This window comes from Xenopus tropicalis, chromosome 6 (assembly GCF_000004195.4).
Source record: "Xenopus tropicalis strain Nigerian chromosome 6, UCB_Xtro_10.0, whole genome shotgun sequence".
NCBI classification, from domain to species: domain Eukaryota; kingdom Metazoa; phylum Chordata; class Amphibia; order Anura; family Pipidae; genus Xenopus; species Xenopus tropicalis.
Genome location: NC_030682.2, coordinates 86,907,464 through 86,931,813, shown reverse-complemented (window position 1 = coordinate 86,931,813; position 24,350 = coordinate 86,907,464).

Genomic DNA, 24,350 nt, shown 5'->3' with positions numbered 1-24,350 from the left:
GCTAAGTTCCCTAAAGGTGGCCATACACGAGCAGATCCGCTCGCTTGGCGATGTCGCCAAGCGAGCGGATCTTCCCCCGATATCCCCACCTACGGGTGGGCGATATCGGGGACCATTTAGGTAAAAAAAATAATAATCCGATCGTTTGGCCCTGGGGCCAGACGATCGGATTATGTGAGCGGCAATGGGGCAGTCGGATCGGGGACCGCATCAACGAGCCGATGCGGTCCCCGATCCGACCAGATTTTCTAACCTGGCCGATCGAGATCTGGCCAATTTCAGGCCAGATATCGGTCGGCCAGGCCGCTCTGCTCTCCCCATACACGGGCCGATTAGCTGCCGAATCGGTCCAAGGGACCGATATCGGCAGCTATAGTCGGCCCGTGTATGGCCACCTTTAGCCTTAGGAATTATTACTTTTTTAATCTCACCCACTTGTGATTTCATTTTTTTTATCTGTGCGGGAACAATGATGTAGATTGTATTCATTATCACCTGGAGGTAAGGTAATATTTGTTAATTTGTTGGTGAATCTTTGGGTCTATTAGAGCAATCGTTATACATATATATTATGTTCCACTCCCTGCACTTCCATATAGTTGTGCTTTCTGCCTTCTAATCAAGTGTTGCTGTGCTTATAGACTCAGGTGCAGCCTTCCCTTGAGTGTGCTATAGTATTAGTGTGTGTGTTGCATGCACCTTGGGCACTAACTGGTTAGGGCAACAACTCCTGGCAACTCCCAGCAACCATATAATAATTTTTGCCTTTAGTTATTCCCACTCATGTGGGTATCATGTGCGAGTGCTGAGTGCGATAAGTCAACCAGAATATCTGTCAGTTGATACGCTGAGTAGATGAATAAGCAACAAAGGTTTCTTTAAACAACAAACTTCTTTTATTTACTCCCAGCAAACTGGTATCAGTGTGCAACTAAAATTTCATATGTGCTATCCCTTTCATAGTAGAACATCTACTGGACATTTCTGAAACTACTAGAAAATTAACTCTTAACCTGGAAAAATGAAATAGTGTCTCATACAGAAATTAGATGTATAAACTAAAGGGAACTGCATGAACAATAAGCATAACTTTTTGGAGCTGCTAAACAGGGGAGCCACAGAGCTACCACCACCCCCTGACCAGGAGGCAGTTCTAGGTTTCCCATCATGCCCAGCATCAATAGGTACAGATTTCACTTCCACACCAAACACCAGAAATGACGCCAGACGGACTTCCACACAATTGAGTTCAATTTGTGAAGAAATGCACAGTTGTGGTTATCTTGCCAAATGAAGATCAGTTGTGGTAGGCACAGTGCAACCACAATGATGCTGGAATTCTGGGAAATAAAGTACATTGTGGGGAAAATAATGGCAATTGTGCTTGAAATTGCACTTTGCTCACTTCACTTGCGGATGTACATGAGCCCTATTCAGTTTTAACTTGAAGCTTTCCTCTGTTACTCCTGTGAAAAAATACTGATAATTACATTCCCTAAAGCAGTTATGAGCAAAATATGGCAATTTATTTAGCTTAATTGATGCAATGATTTTATCTGAAAGATTCCATGTACCTGTTGAAACAGCTGCTAAAAAACACATATCTTAAAAATAATCATTTAGGAATTACCATGTAGCTATTTGTTCCTTGGATCAAACTCTGACACTGTACATTCCTTTAGTTTCTAACAGGGAGATGCCTAAAGGCTGCTTTACGATTCGCTGCAGCTTCTGCTTAGGTCTTAAAACTGGCAGTGCAGACTAATAAACATTTAACCTTTCTGACCCTTGACATACCTGACTCTTTTAGGAGGTCGGTTTATTTACAGAAACATTTCATACATAATTAATTCTGCAGGCATGGACGGATGACTCTTCCCAATGAATCATTTTGAAAAAAAACATTTAAGTATAGACGGGTATTTAAAAATCACTATATTTGCACACTGCACATGCAGCAGAAAATACCAGTAGCCAGATTGTGAAATATTATGTAAACCTCACATAGAAGTATTTGGTTTAGAGAATGTTGCACACACAGGTAAGAACTGCGTCCATCACTGTGGGATATATGCTTTTTCTTTTAGCCTTAGAGCTTGAAAGAGACTTGCTTCCATTTCCTTTTACCAATAAGATAACAAATTACTGAAAAGACCCTTTGCTTCACTATCTAGAATGGGATAAGACTGATTACAGCCAAAGATTGTGCAGAATAGCTTTAGCAGACCATTCTCCTAAACATGGATGCCCTGACAAACAGCTGATATGCTAACTGGCCAAAGAATGCTTTACCAAGTGGTTCCTTCCCCTTTTCAAGTCTATTAGATAGGGAATTTTAAGTGTAATGACAATGCACTGGTGAATAGGCTGGGTCTAAATAGCATGCACATCAATCATCCTTCCAACACAAGGGCAAATTAGCAGTGTGTCACAGTGATATGTATACAGATGTTAAAGTGGGTTGAAAAAATACACAGTTTAGAAGTGGAATGTTTACTTTGCAAGGTATCCTACTTATCTGGTATAGAGATGTAATTCTTATCGAGACTCACAAGAATGTCCAGAACAACATGAAAAAAAGATTTGTATATGTAATTTGAAGTAAAGGTGGCCATACATGTAGTAATAAAGATTGTTTGTTTTCCCTATTGACGTTCAGGGCTGAATTGTCAGATATGGAGGTAGAAACAATAGAAATTCTACCTCTACCTGCCAATTTAGCCCTAAATATAGGTTTTGCTCTGGTGCTTTCAACAGTGTCCAAACAAAATCTTTTAAACTGCCCGATCAAGGAGACGACCGATATCTGCAGCCATTGCGATATTGGTCGCCTCGTCGATCCGCCATACACGCATCGAATCTCAGTGTGTATGGCCAACTATAGTAATGAAAAAGAGCATGGTGGCTTAGCACTTGCTGCCTTCCAGCGCGGGGATCCTGACCATGACATTTATTTATTATATAGAGCCAACATACCCACAATGCTTTTTTTTTTTTTTCCTGTTATCTATATAGCATGGACACATTCTGCAGCTCTTGACAGAGATTATTCACATCAGTCCCTTATCCCAGAGAAGCTTACAATCTAAAGGTGCCCATACACGTGAAGATTTGCTCACTTGGCGAGGTCGCCAAGTAAGCAGATCTTCACCCGATATCCCCACCTATTGGTGGGTGATATTGGGGAACATGTAGGCTAATTACAACGGTGGCAATGGGGCAGTCGGTTCAGGGACCACCTCAATGAGCCGATGCAGTCCCCGATCCGACTAAATCTTTTAACCTGGGCAATTTCAGGCCAGATATAGGTCGGGCATGCCCCTCTTTCATGCCCCTACACGGCATGATATCGGCAGCTACAATCGGTCTGTGTATGGCCACCTTAAGTTCCCTATCAAATTTACACACAGTATGATCAGTTTGAAAATAGGATACCTGGAGGAAGCCTACGCAAACACTGGGAGAACATACAATCTCCTTGCAGATAGTGCCCTGGCTGGGATTAAACTCAGGACCAGAGCGCTGCAAGACATCAGTCCCTGTCCCAGCAGAGCTTACAATCTAAGGTCCCTATCACATTTACACGCACCAGGGTCAATTATATCATTCAATCCATCAAATTATAATCATACCCTTAGAAATGGCATATTAAGACATTAATGAAACTACATTGAGACTTAGGTAGGAAAGATCAGTTTGGGTCTTGTTCATCATGCACAATTTTAATATTAGTTTACATTTCTACCATAAACAGAGCTATACACAGAATGTGTAACCCTTTTTTTCCAGAGAAAATCTATACTAAGTATCTAAGGCATAGGAAAGTAATTTATTTGGTCAATGTCACAAGAGGGGGGGCAAGATGCAGGATTCATGCATGTTTGTAACTGTTTTATACATAAGAGGCATACAAATCTGGAAGCCTACCATGAATATCTGTAAGTTTCTGGGTCATTCACTATCAAATTGCCATTATTGACAAAGATACAATGTACCCTGACTGCCTCTCTAACTGTCATCTTGGGTCACTTTTACCACTGCCTTATAATTTCTGTAACATTATTAGGACCATTTACTTATGTAAAAGCAATGTGCCAGGAATGGCTGCAATCAGCCAATACTTTACCACTTTGCAAGCTTCCTTCCTCTGTCCCTGAATTGACGCACATCTCTTCTCAACCTGCCACCCCCATAAACACTGTTTGGCAGTTCTGTATCCATTATGGGCATGAGGGGGAGGCAAGTAATTGTCCCTCTTCCTGTCTCTTAATTTGTCCCCCTTCCTTCCCCCATTCACAATTGTGCTGTATCTTGTTTTTATACTTAAGTTGGTTATAACTGGGACTATTCTTTACAGTATGCCACTGGTCCAACAACTTGAACAATCAGAACAGCAGAAACTGAAGAAGAGTTGTTCTTCTCTCCTCTTCACTTCCTCATCTGCCAATGCACTGTGCACTGCTCAGCTAGTTGGATTGGTAGATAAGATTTTTAAGTTCAACCCCTCCAAGCAAACTCAGTGCACATATAATGATTTTACTTTAGTTCAGACGGACTAACGTTTTCAGCTAGAAATCTAGCCTTTTTTAAAAGATATACATACATACTGTTTTATTTTAATTTATCTACAGTCTCATGAAAGAGATTGAAAAATTAGAAATGTCAAAGGCTGTTACATATTTTGTTCGAATTATCTCATAACTTTTTCACTAGAAAGATCAGGTGGCTGAGGATTATTGATAAGGTGGCAAAATGCAAGTCATGCAGGTGAAGGAAAATCAAAGGCATGATTGTTTCTTTTGTCTTCACTCACGCAGATGGAAAATCACAGAAAAGATGGTAATTTATAGCAAAATGTGTACAGTTGATACTGGTGCACGTTACATTTGAATTAACACTGAACAGATAAAGTATCTGTGTATTTGTGCAGTGATTAACTTACAAGATATCAAATATATATGAGGCAAAACAGAACCACAGTTTCCTTCTTTTCAGGCACTTGTCATTGCTAGGGTGTCCACATGTACTCAAAAAAATGATATAACCTTGATGGGACATGTTGCCCTAGGTACAACAGTGTGGCAGGTAGGCACCCAGTTATAGCGATGGCATAGAAGCAGCCTCTATGTCATATATAGTGATAAATCCCAAAATAGTTGTTAAAGATAAAGTAGAAATATTGGTATAGGTGAATGTTGGAAAGTAGCATAATGGATTGTTTTACTTCGGTAAAACAAGCAAAAGCATCATTTTTTTTCTTTTTTAGAAAGGACTTTTCTGTAATGCAGTTTTTGTTGTTTTTTTGTGAAAGTGGGGACCATTTATTTGTAGCAAAAAAATCTATCATTGTGGAGTTGCAAGAAAAGACAATGCAGGTGGAAGAATGATGGAACCTATCATTGTTATCTAGGAATAAATCAGAGAGCTCATGGTGCACAAAAGAGATTTTCCTAGTTGCAAGGTAGATATGGCTGCAGGGGATTTCACTTGCTATAGAAAGGATGTTGACACAGGAAAGATGAGACAAGTGATGAGAAAGGTCAGGTAAACATGTCCTACAAAGAGAGCAGTAAGGGGATATTCCATGAAGGATGGTGAATGTTGTATATTTAAACAAAGATATGTGCTTAACCTATTGCTATTTGATAGTTGTGAAGAAAGGACTAGACCAATATATGCTATTCTCCAAACCTACTAGTAATTTATAATATTCCATGTAGTATTTGATATTAGTAAGCATTTAAACGTTATATATGCTATAACCGCAGTCTTTGGTCTCCTATGTGTTGGACTATTTTTATTAATGGAATGCATAAAGGTGACATGATAGTTGACCTTCCATGAGTATGGCCAATTGCTTGTGAGCTTATATGTAAAACTACATTTTATATCTGTCAGATATATCCCTAACAAATATGTAGGCAAAAGGAAGGATAGTTTAAGGTTTTCTCATGAAGAAATGTTAGGTGAGCAGATGTGCATATTCTGTGGCTGAAACATCCTTGCTCTGCACTTTATTATGTGCATCTATAGCTCTTGTCTTCTATGATTGTTTCAAACAGTCCCCAGAAAAGAAATAACATTTTATAAAATGGTGTTTAAATAAGACTTATAGTTTTTAACATATGACAAAACCTGACATGTGTGTAGTAGTGATAAGACTAAAGCATCTGAACTTTCTGATTAATCTTAAAAAAACTTTTCACACATTCACAATGGTACCATAAATCTCTCTATTTCTTACTGCTAGATATTCTTGAAATCACTTATAATAGTTTCATGTATGTATGTTGAGTATGTAACTTGTTATATGATACAGGGCACTACCTAAATATTTGACCACAGAGGGTAACTTGCTCTTTAGCAAGGGCCATGTTCTTTCACTATTGGGGGCCCAAAAGGTTTTCTATAGTCATATCTAAAGCAATATCCTCCTATGTTTTAGCTTTATGGACAGATATACAAAAATAAAAAAAAATGTTTTGTTTAAGGCAGGACCAAAACGCATTTCTATCAACACGTTTCAGAGAGGTCAGAGAGTTTTCTCTTACATGCTCTTTTAAGATTCGTGTATAAATTTCATGCCAAATGGCTGTTAAGGGATAACATAAATAGAGATACTTGACCGTTTGTAGTTAACATGGTTAATGTACAGATTTAAATGTTATTAATGTACTTGAGTGTCAAATGAATATTGTTATTTAGAGTTTTATGAAGCTCTGATTGTTTACATAGTGTGTTAAAATGAGGTAATGGAAAAGAATGAATTATGCAGTTTATAAGTAAACATTTAGAAGCCTTCATGTGTGAACATGAAGTCTTTAGTAAAATGTGTCTAGACCATATAACCAAAATATATTTTCCCTTAATGCATATGACAAAGAGATAGGTAGAGAGAGCTGCAATATTTTGAATTTAACATTGTTTCTGCTAGTTGGCATGCTGAGAGCAGATGAACCTTTAGTATTCTTCATCCATGGAGCTTTTAGTACACTCAAGTCAATGCAGATTTATGGGAAATATATAACACTTCAATAATAAAATAACTAATAAACAGTGTGAGGTTGACAGGCAACAGTAAAGAGAGATAGAAATGGGAGAAAAAGTATGTAGCAGGGAAGAGATGAAAAGAATATGGGGGAATAGGAACAAAGTAAAGGAGAAATATAAAGTTGAACTTTCCCTATTGTAAAAATTCCACTTAACTGTAGGTTATGTTTAACAAATAGTCTTTATTTGTTTCTTAAAGTTATTTAATATTGATAAACTATATAAAATATTAATTATAAAAGTTATGTAATAGTGTTTTTGTAAGTTCCAAGCCTAACCTGTTTTTTGTAGTTGCTGGGTCAGTGACAGATTTCATCTGCTCTAAAACTGGGCATTAATGCTAAGATCTGTTTATTTAGCAAGGTCATTAAATGAGCAAGAAGAAATAGACTAAAGAAATAGACACTGATATGTACATTTGTACTGTGGGGTTACTGGTGTCTCTGAGACTAAGGGGTTCAGAGGTGTCCTTCTCTCATAGAAATAGGCCCCTATGTGCAAACATGTCCAACAATACAAGCCTGATGTTCCTAACTCAGATTGGAGCAGAGTTACAACTCTACAGCTGGAAGGTATGACTTCTGCATACAATGTACATATTATAATTTGCCTTCCTTTGAATACTTGATAGCAAGGTGTGTAGTGGCATAAACATCTTTGTCAGCAAGGCAGTCAGCTGAACTGTGAGACTGCAGCATGAACAATAGATTTCTGAAATACAGCAACCAGTGAAAACAGAAATATTAAATTGGCAGCATAAAAAAAGTCAGAGTAGAACCAGTGGCAACCGATGTAATTAAGAAAATATCTATATAATCTGCTAATCGGTGCAATGAATTCTATTTATTTACCTGAGGTAGCAGACAGGTATATTTCCCACAAAATGTGCTAATATGGTACATGGAGTTTCCAGAGAATAAGAATTAAAGGTACCTGGCCTCAAGCTAAATTCTAAAATGCAAACATATTCAATAAATCACTCCCAGGCTCTTTATCTGCATAAATCTAGCAGTGGAATTAGCTCTTCTGCATTCCTTGGTGTAAGACAGGTATGCACCTCAGGGTGTATTACATGCAAATCTGACTCTGTAAACAGATTCAATAAGAGGCCATTGTCAAGATGAGCCAAAGAAAACAAACCAGAATTCTTAATAGGAGGTTGTAGTAATGGAGAGTAAAGGACAGCAGGGTTAACAGGTCAATTGACAAATTGCAGAGATGTACAAATATAATTAGCAGGACTGCAGACATTGAATTTAAATGCAATTGTTTGGGAAGTGGTACAGCACTGCTTATTGCATGTTTAACTATCCTTGACTTTTCATCTTATCCATAACTTTAGAGTTAAAAATACATGCAGTTTATCATTTAGACAAGCCCACGCACGAGGTGTATTTGTATGATAAAAGTTATAGTTATAGATGGCAAACATTAATGTGTACCCTTAAAATGTTCATTGGTCTTAGTACTCCAGCTTTAAAGCTGGCCATACACGCACCGATAATATCGTAGGAAACCTTACGTACGATATTCGGTGCGTGTATGGCAAGTCGGCGAGTCGCCTGATATCGCAGGAGGCTGCTGATATCGGTCGACTCGCCGATCGGGCAGTTAAAAGATTTTGATCGGGCGCCATAGATCGGGCGCCTGACCAAAATCTGCCTTCAGCGCTGAATCGGCAGGAGGTAGAAATCCTATTGTTTTTACCTCCTTATCTGCCATTTCAGCCCTGAACGGTTTGTGGCTGATTGTACGATCTTTGCGAAAGATCGCAAATCGCCACGTGTGTGGCCACCTTAAGGGTCTGGGTCCCAGGCATGCTGGCAAACTGGTTAATACTGATTGTAGTTTTATCTGCATTTCTTCTAATATTTTGCCCAAGCTCCATTCTCCCTCAATACATGCTGAATATGATATTGAAAGCAAGCACTGGCACTGTCATTTGTAGACCTCAAAAGCAACATTTGGGGGCCGATTCATTAAAACGCGAGTTTGAATCCCGAATGGGAAAAATTCGGATTGGATACGATAATTTCTGATGATCGCAAATATCATGAATATGCTTACGAAAAAATCGTATTACTCACGATAATATCGTATTGGCGATCTGAAAGTCACAAAATTTTTGTATCCGAACGATCGTAAAATGCAGGAAAACCTTTCCGACTTTGATCCTTCTGTGCATGATTTTGGAAGCTTCCCATAGGAATCAATGGCACTCTGCATCTCCAACATGGCCCAAGGAAAGTCACGATACCGAAGCTTGAATGAATCCGAAACTTTTGTACTCGTTGCGACAATACGATCTCCCTCTTGGAGATGTTCTCAGTCAACACCTAATATCCTATTGTAGAAAAAAGTTGGCATACTTTAAAAGTGGTCCATAATATCAAAATATACTTTTATAGTGAATTAGAAATCAGAAACCACCAACCACTTACTCCCTGCCTCCAAATTTCCACAGACCCCCAGCCAGAGGCAGAATACCAATCATGTTGCCTTCTCTTATATGCTTATTACAGCAACATTTCCTTATGTCTCTCAGATTGCAAACCAACTTGCCCAGACCCACTTCTGACTCCTAATTACACTGATAAGAATGCTATGACTCTGTTAAATGCCCTCTGATGAAATAGTGCCCTATTTTCTCACCAGTTTGGGGGTAAAGCCCATATTGGCACCCTTAACTTCAAAGCAGTAACTATAAACCAGAAGAGTGTGCTGACCCATGCTTTAAATTTATAGTGTGCAAAATTGTTTCAAGCTGCATATAGTCAAAAGATTTACAAGACTTTAGATGTGTAGAGGAATTTCATACTCAACAGTTTTATCAAAAATACACATTTTGCTTCACTTTAGTGTTGCCAGGGAATCAATTTATGGCAATTCATATAATCTAAAACCAATTTTTACTTTCCTGGCCTGACCTAAGGTAAAAGACCCAACACAAGCTAAAGCTGTTAAAATAGGACTGTATCCAACACAGGTGTGTTTTTGTCCTTAAATGTAATTTACAATACATTGCTCACACTGTCTGAGTTGTCTGCTTTTTTAAAGGATTTGTTTCAGAGAGGTTTGCTTTTCCTGGAATAGGTCAAATATGTTAACTTTCATATGGAGTCACAATCCATTACAATGTATTCATTCTATCGTCCTATGTTTGGTAGGGTAATGTAGCCTCTACTATAGTTGTGCCACTGTGCTGTTTATCCCTGCAAGCCCTACTGAGAATTTAGGCATTTCACCCTAGAATATATCTCTGGATAACTTTGCATTGTCACTCGATGACACTGAATTGGCAAGAAAAGGGAAATTGCTTCATACTCATTGGGATTTTCCATTGCTGGCTTTAATTTCATTCAAGTTTACCCTCTCTAACTTGTTTGTACAAGTATGATAGTGTTATATTATCAGTATCAGCCATCAGTGTTGGGGAAAGGAGGGGTCTTCCACCTACATTCAGTTAATCAGTTAGTATAGCCTGACATAGCAAAGCACTGCTAACAATGTTGCCTTTTCCTGGGTAGAACCATTCATGTGAAGTTTGGAACCAAAAAAAATAAAATGTAATGTTGCCCAAAACATTTTGCTCTTTGTAAAGATTAGTATAGGGATTTAGATAATCTTGCTTTTTGAATTATAAGTAAGAAGTCATTATTCACATCTGTCATTTTTCATTCAGTCAGAGATTCCAGCAATCTTCTTCACTTTCAGTTATCAAAGTGGAATCCTCAGCATTTTGCATTTGTTCTTCATATAGAATTGAATAAGAAAAGTGATTGTTTTTTCAACATATTTTGTTCATTTGGCAGCATATAAATATAATATAGTACAAAGATGACAACACTGAAAGACTCATGACTAATCAAGGAGAAATTTAGGCATGTAAGAATTGCAAATTAAACTCAGTTAGTTGTAAGCACTAAAGCTTGTTATACAGAATAAATGCTATACTGAAAATATTTATAACCAGCTACTTTACTGTATACCAGGTAGAGTGGTTTCAAATTTGGGTTTTATAAATTTTAATTTTTGAACAGGGCATTAGTTTTTAAAAACAAGTTGTATAATATGTAGTAAAGGTTATTATGTATTATTATGTACTCTGCACAATGTTCAAAAAGAAAAAAGGATTAGGTGGATTCTGAGAAGTGAGTCAATTTTTTTTTCCTCATAGGGTAAACATGTCTTGTACAACAAACTATGTGAATTGAAAAGGTGTTTTCATAGGTCATGTATCTGTATCAGGATTTTATCTATAGTTAGGAATAACAAGTGATTTTTTGATAGGCCTATTTTGCTCAAGGACTTCATCGACTTCTTTGTATGTTATAATGTTAGTATAATCTGACCTTGTTATGCAATATAAGGCGATAATTGGCCCACAACATGTAAAAATTTGAACAGCACTGGCCAGACTAGTTTTACTGTATTTCAATCCAGCAGTGTTTTGAACATCAGACAATATGTTGTTTCCCAGGAAAAGTTTCTGTTATTATATAATAGCCTCTCACAGATTCTGTAAAATATTTTTTGAAAAAATGATTTCTTCTGGCAGATTTCAGTCCCTATCTAGTAAAGACTTACAGACAATCTGTGGTGTGACTAAAAGTTACTGGGCTCCACAACAAGATCATTTTAGGGCCTCCCAAAGCAAGAGAGAAAATAGTGTGGTGTTCTCAAATAAAATAAAAACACTCTTATTGTCTCTTAGGGCAGTGGCACACGGAGATTAGTCATTTGCAGTTAAATCTTGCTTACTGAGATCTCCCCGAAATGCCCTCCCACCAAAGATAATGTAAATCACTGATAGGAAGGCATGTAGCGGGGCTTCATTTTCTGAAGTCAGCGAAGTTTCTTGTGCAGGAAATGTTGGATAACTTCAGAAAATGAAGCACCACGTGTGTTTTGCCACCGGCGATTCACTTTATCACTGGTGGCAAAGCATTCAGGGGAGATTTGTCACCCGCAGTAGCCAAATTTGACCACAGGTGACAAATCTCCCCATGTGCCACTGCACTTATGGCTATTACGTGCGACTAATCTCCTCGACATGCCATCCCACCGGCAAGAATGTAAATCACCAGTGGGATGGCATATGCGTTGCTTCAGTTTTCCCAAGTCACCTGAAATTTTTCTTGTGAGGCAACTTTGAGTGACCGAAGTGACGCGTATACCATCCCACCGGTGATTTACATTCTTGCCGGTGGGATGGCATGTCGGGGGGAGATTAGTAGCCCGTAATAGTGAAGATTTATTGCGGTCAGCTAATTTTCCTGTGTGCCACTGCCCTTAAGGTACAAGGAAAGCTTTGAGATACTTTTAGCCCATACAGAGGGATATGATATAAGTCACTAATCTCAATGTTATTTCATGAATGTGTGGCCCAGTAAAGCAACATGTTTTGGCGATTTTTGAGGTTTGATTTCGCAAATTTTGTCTCTTTGTATCCAAATTAAATTTACTGAATTACTGATATAATGTAAGTGTGTGAAAGAAGTTTGTTTATATCTGTTGATTTTTTTAAAATTTGCTGCAGATCAGTCAGTGCCCCACTGGGTTCACAACTAAGGTTGTCACCTTTTGATTAAAAACATACTGACTGGGGTGGGAGGTGGGTTCACCAGGGGGCGGATTGTGATGTAGATCTGGGTTATGATGTAATTGGGCAGGGTTGTGATGCAAATGGGTGGGGTTGTACAGTCAGCATTGAATCTGCAGGAGTTTTGATTAGATAGGGCAGATCAAAGGCATGCTGGGCGAGGATTGAATACTATTGTACAAGTTTGTAACACTGTCCAGGTGGCTACCCTACCCAGAACACAAAGAGATTTGGAAATATAATTAACTACAAAGTAATGCCAAATCAATGTATATAAAATCCAGGAACCAAAAATAAAGTAATCAAAAGCAAAACAAAATACTAAATTGTGCTTGTTCATGTATGTATTGTGTATAACAACAAAATAATAACTGCACACACTGTTAGACTAGCAAATAAATCTGTAAATTGCATGATGAACTGTATATTTTGTGGTGGGAAGCCAAGAGCTCAATGAGCATTTCACTTTTGCCTCTCCTAGATCTTCCAAAGTCTTTAAGCCGGGGATTCTAAACCCTTTTTACCCTTGAGCAACATTTCAATGAAAAAAAGGCTGGGGAGCAACACAAGCACAAAAACTTTACTAGTAGGTGACCAATAAGGACTCAGATTGGTTAAGTAGTAGCCCAGTGCAGACTGGCAGACTACTAGAGGCTCTTTTTACCAGTACATATGGTCTTTATGCCTCCAAGTCAGAAATTCAAAAATGGGCACCAACTGAGGCCACTGGGCAACAGCCAAGAGTTAGTGAGCAACATGTTGCTCATGAGCCACTGGTTAGGGATCACTGCTAAGGCAAACTGGCACAATGTTAGAAGAAATGTTTTTAAGAAAATGACAGTTTTATTTAAGTCTTAGTTACTCAAATGCATCGAAAGGTCTGTAAGAAAGGATGTAACAGATGGAGGTGCATATTCCATTACCTTTTGACTTATCTGGCAAGTCAACATGAGCAGAAAGAATAGCGCTTCAGTAATTCACTTGCTTTTCTAAAAGTTTAGCTGTATGAAGTTGGATGTTATCATTGATCCTATTTAAAAATAGCTCTTTAGTCAATTTATAGATGTTTCTGTAAATGTAAGTTTGACTTGTCAAGCACAAACAAGAATTGGCATTATTTAGAAGAAAAAAAATTGAAAATAGTTGAAAGTAAGAAATGACTTGACTGCAGCTCTTCCCATGCTAACCATAGCTTCCAGGCATGTCATTACTCTGACGTATATTTGTTTTTGTCAAACTGTTTTTTTAGATTCTGCTATGTGTTTCATAATGACAATCCTTTTTTTTAACCGCACACCTCTAAATAACTTGTTTAAGCATATTTTAGAGCTAATCCTTATCATAACAACTATTTTTGGTGTAACTGAGCTTTATGCTTTAAGTACAGAATCTTTTGTATTTTTCCTCTGAACTCTGCTCTGACTCTTATTTCAATTTCCATCATGAATAGTACTGGTCTTATTTACCAAATACATTTTATAGGCTGCTAAGAATGATACTTTTATTAGCTTAGTATGCAAGTTACGTAAATGAGGAATCTACAGTACTTAAAGTAGAACTAAACCCCTTTTACCCATAAGGGCCCCCCACAAGCCCCCCTTTCCCCTCGCCAACTGTGTCACCCACCCGAACACTTAAATGATGAACAAAATGCAGAGCAGGGTTGTTGGATGCCATGCTAGACTATGTCACATACTGTCTGAGGCTTCACAAGAACTGATGTCTGAGTTGAAGCATTTACACTGAGAACTGTTTCAGACAGCATGTGATGAAGGCAATTATGCCAGCTACCAACCCGATTTTTTGCATTTCATGTAAAGGTATGGGAAAATGGGCATCTTATAGGGTCTGGTTGATGCAGCTGGGGCTGAACAGGGGCCTAAATAGTTAACATAGAATAGAAAAATGAATGCCCCTATGCCAGGACCTTGTTGCTTCCATATTGGGGGGGGGAATATGGGCAGCTACCTGACATCCTAAGCTTCCTTACAGGGAACGGTTTGGAAGTACAGGTCTATACCATATATTCACTGGTTTGAACCACAGTGACACAAGTGTTTTTTAATTTTGTTAAGAACATAGCTAAGATTTACAGGCATAGCTTTTGTGCTGCTCCTGCAGTTTCAATAAGTTTGGTACAGTGATTTCTAAGTCTGTGCTGTTAACAAAGCAGAGTATTAACAATTAAAAAGTTGTGCTTTGTGCTGCTTTATTAAAATATCTCTAAAAACTGGAGGCAAAGGCTGTCAGCACTGTGGACTGTATAATGCCAGCCAATCAGACGCTAGGTGGACCTGATAGGGAACTGCAGCATTTCATTTTAAGAAAGCAGGGCTGTGATAGGCTACCCATCTCCTACTGTAGTTCTCGCAAGAATTATTAGGACACACCTATCTATCTATGGGAAGATCCAATAAAGGAGTAATTTGGGGTCCAGCAACTTTTCTGAATTGCTGCTGGCCACAGTATGCCATAATGGAGTCCAGCTTTCAACCAGAAATCGCTTATTTTAAGTTGTTCATTTTAATTTCATAGTGGCCTTGAAAGAGCAATCTCAAAGTGTACTTATTACTACTTAAATTACTGCTAAAATGTTGTCATTAATTTTGTGGAAGTTCTGATAAGTAGTGATGGGCGAAATGTTTCACCAGGCATGGATTTGCGGCGAATTTCCGCGTTTCGCCATTGGCGGATTGTTTCACGAAACGGATGAAAAAATTCGCTACGGAAAAATTCGCCGCACGTCCAAAAATTTTCGCCGGCGTCAAAAAAAAATTGTCGCGGGCGTCAAAAGAATAGGCGTGCGTCAAAAGAATAGCCACGCGACGAAATAATAGCCGTGGGCGACAAAATAATAGCCGCGTGCGACGAAATAATAGCCGCGCGACGAAATAGTAGCCGCGGGCCACGAAACAATAGCCGCGCGACAAAGTAATAGCCGCGGGCGACGAAACAATAGCCGCGCAACGAAATAATAGCCGCGGGCGACGAAACAATAGGCGCGTGACAAAATAATAGCCGTGGGCGCCGAAACAATAGCCGCGCAACAAAATAATAGCTGCGGGCGACGAAACAATAGCCGCACGACAAAATAATAGCCGGGGGCGACAAATTGTTTTTGTCGCACAACATTTTCGCCGTTTCGCGAATTTTTCGCCGTTTCGCGGATCTTTTTAAAGATTCGCAAATTTTTCGGCGAAGCGAAACGGAACAGATTCGCTCATCACTACTGATAAGATGTGATGCAGCTTAACATGACTGCCAACTCTGAAGGGCAATTCCAGACCATATAGAGCAGATGGTGGGTGGGGTGGCCTGTGTAGGGGCCCTCTTGTATCAAAAACACACACTGGCAGTGCTCATCCAGTCTTATGTACATAAATACTTTGACGTATTTCATGCTATAGTCCTTTTGATCTTCTCCATCTTTTAATGCTATCAGATTATTACTCAGGCTGTAAATATGCCTACTGCCTTGAGACAGAAAATATAAAAATTATAGTTTAACTATCTTTCAACTATAGCTTAGACACGGTGTAGTCCAAAATCAGTTATTTATACATATAATATAAGCAATTTTAAATATCATCGAAGAAGGCATTTATTTAATTAAAAAAGAATGTTCTCAAGTCTTGCAAAAAAAAATAAAAAATTAAGCATTGTATATACAAAGTTGAAGTAAAATGCCTTACAAATGTATTCGGCTTTGCACACTGTTTATGACAGATTGTTGTCCCATTTTTCCATGCAGATTTTCTCCAGGTTAGTTGGATCAAACTTCAGTATTAAAGAAGAAGGAAAGGAAAAACAAAATAAGCTTTACAGAAAGGTAAATAAAGCCATAAGCTCTCACAGAAAGAGTCCTCTATGAAAAGAAATACAGGATTTATTTTCTTCTTTTGTATTCTTTGGTATCTGACTTCCTCTCTCGGAAAAATCCTTCAGGGCACCCACCCAATTGTGCTATACCAACAGCTAGAGTTGCAGTACGGAAGTTACTGAGACCATGCTGAAATGGCAGCTTCTATCTTAAACAAACAGAGGGAGCATGTAGGGCTGTTTATTCAGGTATAGTAAAGCTTTCTGCAGAATAAATATAGTGTTGTAGGTGGCACTAATGTGGCGAATCTATTGGCAGTAAAATGCCAAAATGACTTTCCTTCTCCTTTAAGATATTGCCACGTCTTGAAGAAGTTACATTAAAAATATATTTAAATGCCTTGATGTTAGGTGCAGATATTCTCAGAAATGTCCTGAGGAGTTAGGCCCTATGTTCACCCATTAGCATACTGAATACTGAATTTAATTTTTTACTACACTAGAGCTCTGAAAGCCTGCGGATACTTAGGGGCAGATTTACTAATCCACAAATAGTCCGAAGGCATCCGAATGAGGTTTTTTGTAATGATCAGTATTTTTGCGACTTTTTCGGCGCAGTCGCAAAAAAATCAGATTGGTTTTTCCGCCGTTTACAATCGCTCAATACAGAAAAATCACGACGGCAACGAAATAGTAGCGTAAAATACCATAAAGTCGTGGCGGCGACGAAAAAGTTGCGACAAATACGAACAAGTCGCAACGGCGACGAAAAGACGGCAAAATTTTCGTTTCCAATCCGAATTTTTCCCTTTCGGGATTCGTGGATTAGTTAATCTCCCCCTTAGAGTGAGCTTTTGTTAAAACAGTAACATGATCAAGCAGAAACACGAGATTAACAAACACAGGGGAGTCACACAGCAGATAAAATAAATCCTAGTTGGAGAATATAGGATTATTTTTATCTAGGGGTGCCCTGGATCTAGCAATTGGTTCAGAGTTTATCCAAATACAAACAATTTTAGCAGGTTTCAAATTGCTGAATCCCGGGATGCTGGGATCCCGGGATATTTTTTAATTTTCATGCTTTGTAACTTGAAAAAACAAATCTCCAACATGAGCTCATTTATTAGAAAAACTCAACATTTTGAATTAACCTTGAAAACTCAAATTGAAACCTAGTTTGAATTTTTCCAATACAACTCCTATAGCCTTCTACACAAACTCACTCTTCTACATAAAGCTTCACTCAAGCTTTTAGATGCTGAATTTTTATATTTGAATTTTTACTTTTTTGCACTTAAAAAATGTCGAAAATTTTAGTGAACTTGAATTTGTGACTTTTGCCAAAAAAAATTTGAATGACAGTAAAAAGGCATTTAGCTGAACCAGATACAAACCTTAAAAATAATGTAACTTGGAAGCTCTGGAAGACTAAGGGGCTGATTTACTAAGACACGAATTCGAATCCGAATTGGAAAAATTCCGATTGGAAAACGAACATTTTGCGTCTTTTTCGTATTTTTTTTGCGATTTTTTTTTGGCGCCTTTACGACTTTTCGGAAATTGTCGCAACTTTTTCGTTACCAATACGATTTTCACGAAAAAACGCGAGTTTTTCGTAGCCATTACGATTCGCTCGTATCTTGTCTCGACTTTTTCGTATTGAGCACTCGTAAACGGCGGCCGAAACTTTCAGACTTCGAAAAAGTCGGGTTATTTTTCCGAAAAAATCGCCAAATACTGATCATTACGAAAAAAAACCGCAATCGGACGCATTCGTGAGTAAGTAAATGGGCCCCTAAAAGTGACAAGTTTTATTGATTTTTTTTTCTCAAATGTAAATATGCAAATTAAGTTTTAAGTTTGCTTTGTAATGCATTTGAATCTTTAAGAATTTTGTATTATTGATTTGGTGCATGACATTTGTACCCGCTAGTTAAAACCAGCCTTAAAGCATTTTACCACCATTCTTTGCTGTAAGAACATGCCTTCATATCAGGAGTTCTGCATAACAGAAACAGAAAGTCAGGGAACATTTTTTTTGTCAAATGATTGACATGTTTACATTGTTTGTTTGTAATTAATAGCTTCTTTTCTACCATCTCCTTAAGGCTGATGCCACACGAGGCGTATGAATGAGATACGCTCGGGTGCAGGCACATGTAGCCGATATACGCATGAAAACGCGAGACTTTGCATTCTCACGCGTTTTCATGCGTATATCACCTACATGTGCCTGCACCCGAGCGTATTCCATTCATTCGGGTGCAGGCACAAGTAGCAGGCGTAGGGCTGAATTTTCGCCAAGCGTTTTTCCGCTTGCCGAAAATATCAGCCCTACGCCTCGTGTGGCATCAGCCTTAGACCACAGTGCAGAGCTTTGCATATGAAAGCCTACATACTTAAGGGCTTATTTAGCAGATTTGAGATTGTTTTCTAATTAGAATACATTTCAAATGCTTGCTTATTAATTAATAAGAAAAATTCATTTGAATAAACAAACTTGAATAACTTGAATTTTCGCGTTTACAAACTCGAAAAAAACTTGAAAAACTCTTAAATCTCAAATTAAAAATATGGCTTGACTTTGCCTAGGACAACTTCCATTGACTTCTATATAAACTCACAAGCTTTTAGATGGCGAAGTTGTACATTTAAATTTTCTTATATTTTGCACTTAATAAATATCAGACATTTACGTTTTTAAACCATAACTCGAATTGTGTGAGTTTAAGTGAATCTTAAACATGAATCATGAAAAAAATCAAACTCGAACGCTGATCTCCCCCTTAGTAAATTTGCTGGATCCTGCAGTACTGTTAGTACAGAATGCATATCCTATAGACATCTAACACTGTTTGTAAACTACAAAATAATTGTATAGGCTTTTAAAAAAAAGGTTTTGGTAGGTTTTAGGTATTGTGTTTTGTATTCCAGAATAACCCTGGAATACCACAGTTCACAAGCATTTTAGATAATAGGTCCCATATACAATAAGTCATGTAATTCTTAGGATAATAAGAAAGTTTGAGGAGAGCAAAATGTGCAAAAAGTATGGTATTATGGTTATGGTAAATGTTTCATGCAGTTTGCAGCAGAGTTGTACTAACTCCTAATACAAGATCATGGAATTGAATTAGCTAGTAAATTTAGCTTTGTGCCTTAAAAGTTACAGTACTTGCACAGTTAATGTGGATAGGTGAAAAATAAGCCGGGATATAAACAGATATTCATCACTTAGATCAAGTTCCCTTGGCTAGTATGTTCCTAAGGAGCAAGTAACGGTTACAAACACTGATTTTAGGCACATTGGAGTGTTGTTAAAGTGTTTAATTGAGTCAGGATTAGAAATTAACAAAGCCTTTTGCATGAAGTTATTTTTTGCCTTTTTACAATACAGGAAAAGAGAGTATCAAAGGTGACATTTTTTAAAGCATATTACTTTTACTAGAGCAGAAAACAAGGGAAATCTGACCTAGAGGACACGGAAGGGAGACAAACACATATGCCCTCTGGGTCTAATTTGCTCGTAGTGACATTTATCAGTGTATTGACACTTTACAAAAATGACTGGCGTGAATACAGTGTGAAGCTGCGTCTTGAGAAGGAGTTTAATAGTGTGTTAAATTGCAGCACTGCACTTCATTAGGTCTCGTATAACTTTACACCTCCATATAAAGGCAGCACATCCTCTTGCACTGCTAAGGCAGGACTGGGAGCACCTCATTAAGAAAGTGTGAAAGACCAGAGGCCATTGACATCTGTTACACATGCTGCTCAGGCTAAATGGGCACGTGAAAAGCCAAACAGGTGTTAACATCTTCCCTGCTGGAAGGATCGGTGATGCTAAATGTTTATTATTAAATATATTATTTAATAACAAATTTAATAACAAACCAAGCCCTCCTCTAAATTAAAATCAATAAAAGTCAAGACATAGGTGTATCTGTACCCTGCTGTAGTAACACTTATTTAGAATGCCACAAAAGGAAAAAGTTTTCTTTTGGTTTTTTTTTCCATATTTTTTAAGTCAGTTTTTATTAAAATTCCAAATAACATGTAAAATGCCATTGTGTTTTTATATATACAGTCCTTCGCTCAAAAGTTGTAGTCAGTGTAATACACAGGGAAAATAGAACATAATACTCTTTGGAATATTAGGGTTCCTATTTTCAGTAAAATATTTTATTTTGTTATACTTTATACAGGTATGGGATCCATTGTCCAGAAATGTATTATGCAGAAAGCTCTGAATTATGGGCTATCTAACTTAGGCTCCTTTATAAACAAATTATTCAATTTTTTTTATAATCATTGGAATAATATAGGGTCATAAAAATTAACATATGTAGCTTGCTACTATATATAAAATGATCAGCACAATGTACTTATACATAGTTTAGTATGGTTATAAGGACATTTCTGATAATGTGTATTTATCTTAGTGTGTAAGCCAACATCATCAGTGATATTGTCCATAGCAACCAATCAGATCTTTGCTTTTATTTTCTAAATTGTAGGTGACCAGTTGAATATCTTTCTGTAATTTGGATCTCCATACCTTAATTCTACTAAAAAATCAATAAAACAGTAATTAAACCCAATAGGATTGTTTTGCATCCAATAAGGATTAATTATATCTTAGTTGGGATCAAGTACAAGGTACTGTTTTATTATTACAGAGAAAAAGGAAATCAGTTTTAAAATTCTGAATTATTTGATTAAAATGGAGTCGGGCTTTCCATAATTCGGAGCTTTCTGGATAATGGGTTTCCGGATAAGGGATCCCATACCTGTATTAGAAGTCACTTAGCTTTCCATAATTCGGAGCTTTCTGGATAATGGGTTTCCGGATAAGGGATCCCATACCTGTATTAGAAGTCACCTCTGAGATCCAGGCCCTGTATAAAAGTTTTAGGCCTTCTGACTTATAATATCTTTATATTTTACAACAGGGGGTACATTGTTCACTATATAAAACAGGTGCTTAATAAACATCTTTAACGGGTATTCTCTGAAATCACAGCACACAAAGAACATTGTATAACTTAAAGATACTGGCACATGGGAGATTTGTCACCCACTGTAAGTCTGTGCTACTGTATGGGACAAATATCCCGAAAATAACTTTCCCTTTACTTACCTTCAGATCACCACAAGTAAAATACATTACGCACACTTATTTGGCTTCATTGTGGAAAATTGGCTTCTTTTTTATTTTCCAGTCATCAGCCAGATTGTTGCAAGTAGTGTGTGGCATTTTTGGAGGATTTGTCGACTGCAGCCTTACCACGGACGACAAATCTCCCTGTGTGCCAGAACCCTAAAGGTTCCATGTGTAAATTATCTTTGTGGCCATTTGCCATCCTGGTGTTAATTGGTTTTTATGAACCAATAAATCCCAGTTTGGCCCTCCCATTTAGCAAAATGCTACAGTGGCACTGTAATTGTGTTTGTTGTGAATATCCTTGGAGATAGCATATTATAACTTCCTTGATGCATTAGGCAAGAACCTGATTCAAGAACAACTGCAGTCCCTGTCAGTTAATATACAGTACTTAAAATTTAAAATAAAATTACTTTAAATAAGTGGGTATTAATATATTTATATTTAATATCCCACTTTGGGGTGCTGCTTTGTGCAGTATGGGGCAGATTTATCATAATGTGATCAATGGGTAATATTTAGAATGCTCCATTTGATAAATATGCTTCTAAAAATACCATAGGGATGAATAGAAAGTGGGTGAGTTTTTCTGTGATGAGCTCTAATTTTAAACTTTAATCAATCTCCCCTTAAGTGTAATGATGTTGTGAGTAATTAATTAGTATTATGTCTAATGACATAATATAAAAATACAAATAAGCAATTGATACAATCCAAGTTAGCTATATTGAACAGATGCATTCAGAGCTAATACACTGTAATTTATAGGCTATGAGATTAGGAAATTCATAATAGTGCAGTTACCTGCAGACATTTTCTTGAATTTCTGTTGCTGTTTTTAGCTCATCAGTATTTATTCACGTAGGCAATGATGATTTCAGATGAGTAAGCAGCCTACTAATGGAACAGCTCAGACTGGGAGGAGATAAATTACAGGAGTAATTCAGGGTGTATGTTTGTTTCCTTTTGTGGGCTAAAGATTTGGGCTGATATATGTGCTCACCAGAGAAGCTATAGTCCTGTGGTTCCTCTGACAGGGACTTGGAGAGTTTACAATGTCCCCACTGTCACTCCATATACAATATAGGGATACTGAGTGCTGTAAGGCAGAAGTGTTACTCACTGGATGTGACTGCATGTGCCATACTATGAAAAGATGTGCCCCCAGCAGTATACAGCACAAGGCATTAGACTGAACCATAGCCTTACTGTAGCAGCATGTCTGGCATATGGCATCTAGCTTGTTTTAGTCATAGCTGCTCAGGACTTTTCAGTCCTTGCTTACTTACTAGCTATCCTCAGTGTAGACTTATCTCATTATTTAATATCCTCCATGTTTGTTTCTAACATCATCCTTCGTATGTTTATGGATCACACTCTCATCTTTTTGCTCCCCCTATTTTGGTAAGACTTTGAACATTAGCCTTCAATAGTATAAACACAGCACTAATGCAGCTATGCTTAACATAATGCTGGAGTGTTCTTTCTTTTTGTAATATATTACTATGTTCTCTTTGTTCTTTTCCAATCAGTTGTAATGTTACAGTAAACTAGGTTTCATATGGGTTTTTCTAACACCTTTCTCAAAATAGACTGATAGGAGCAAAATCAGGAGGTAGTTGGAGTAATGACAGGGAGGATCAAAATCCCAGCGTAAGAGCTGACATTTTCTACTAGAGGGCCAGCCTCAGACATCAGGCAGCAAAGATAAGGAATGGTTAAATTCAAGGACAATAGCTCAGCAGATAATGTGAGGGTAAGAATGTGCTCCAAAGTTACAGTCACCCACAATAATAGGGATGATGCAGTCCTCCAGCAAGTACCAATTCTTTATATTCTCATGAAGGTATCAGGACCAAGGAAGATAGAAAGTACTGGAGATCAGACTAATATCCAATATGCATTATTTGGCATTGAACCCAGGTATTTGTAATTCTTTTATTTTGAATTTTGCACTTTCACATCAAGAGCAACTTGTCACAGAGTAGTGACATGGTGGCCAGGACCACCTCCAACTTGGAGAAGGATTGTCCAATAACTGAAGCATACAGCAGAAAGTAAATTAGAAGAGAAGCATTCAGCATTGTGAAATAGATACATGATGGATGATAGATAGATGAATGATAGATAGATAGATACTTTTAAATCAAGTAGTAACCTAGTGAGGTATATGTACAGTAACACAGGTGTCATTTTGTTACTTTTAAATCTTCCAATTTTTAAGAAACTGACCAACTTCAGAGAAGGATTTAAATGTTCCTGTGCTCAGAAGGTAATTCTTATGCTAGTAATGTCATAAAGGTTAAAACAATATGCACACGGTGAATGATAATGCCTTTGTAAGATGAATTTATTCTTATATTTTTCAAATGCCAAAGAAAAAAAGCTTTTCTATGCAGATTAATGATTTTGGTCACGTCCCACTAGTATAAACTCATGCTTAAACACACATTCCAGGCACAGTACAAACAAAAAATAGTAAATCTAAGTGTGAATTGTTTTTTAGGTTCCCAAATTATGCAAAGTACAGTAACTGTGAAGGAATGCTATATAGAAAAACAACAGACTAAACAGATGGAAAAAGAATACCTGTCAAGCTTGCTGCCTAAGTCTTAAAACATCCAAATAGATTGGATGTGTGGGCGTTTCGTGCAAAGGCAGATTTTCTAAAGGTTAATTTACAGGTAGTTGCTCCTGGTATTATCACGCATA